This window comes from Dysidea avara, chromosome 4 (assembly GCF_963678975.1).
Source record: "Dysidea avara chromosome 4, odDysAvar1.4, whole genome shotgun sequence".
Classification (NCBI taxonomy): Eukaryota; Metazoa; Porifera; class Demospongiae; order Dictyoceratida; family Dysideidae; genus Dysidea; species Dysidea avara.
In genome coordinates, this window is record NC_089275.1 from 1,347,453 (window position 1) to 1,348,103 (window position 651).

Genomic DNA, 651 nt, shown 5'->3' on the forward strand with positions numbered 1-651 from the left:
GTGGACAAATGCATATAGGCCTGCGTAAATATGCCAGCATAACTAAAAGTACAATAGGCCAGAATGCTGTGCCAGCATAATAATTAGGTGGATATCTCAAACTATGGAGCTTGCAATGCTCCCTAATAGAACATCCAGTGGAAAATAATCGCAACAGAGCATTTTCTTTCATAACTCTCAGATCAAAAGCATTCACTGATTAAATCTTTCAAGAAATTAACTTAGGAGCATAATGGGAACACTGAAGAGTTATGCATAAATTTCTGAAAGCATTTTGCAAAAATTTAAGATATAGTTGATTCAAGGATCACCCATTTCTATGTTGCTTATTGCATTAATTTTGGAGAGATTACTTAGTGAGGTGTCACTGTACAGATGTGTGACTGTTTGAGACTTCACATTATTCTATTGTCGATAGTGAGTGGCCGCTGTATAGTTACATCTAATGGTAAACTAGCACTTTTAAATCACAATTACTGCAGTTTGCTTGCCTCTTGTTCTTAAAGCAGCTACTCAGAAAATCATTAAACAAGCACATCATAATTATGTCCATTTCTTTGATGTTGATTTTTGTGTATCAAATGAATAGTGTTTTGCACCTTTTGTGGAATATCAGTCAGTCAATAAACACTTATATTGATGTGTACTCTA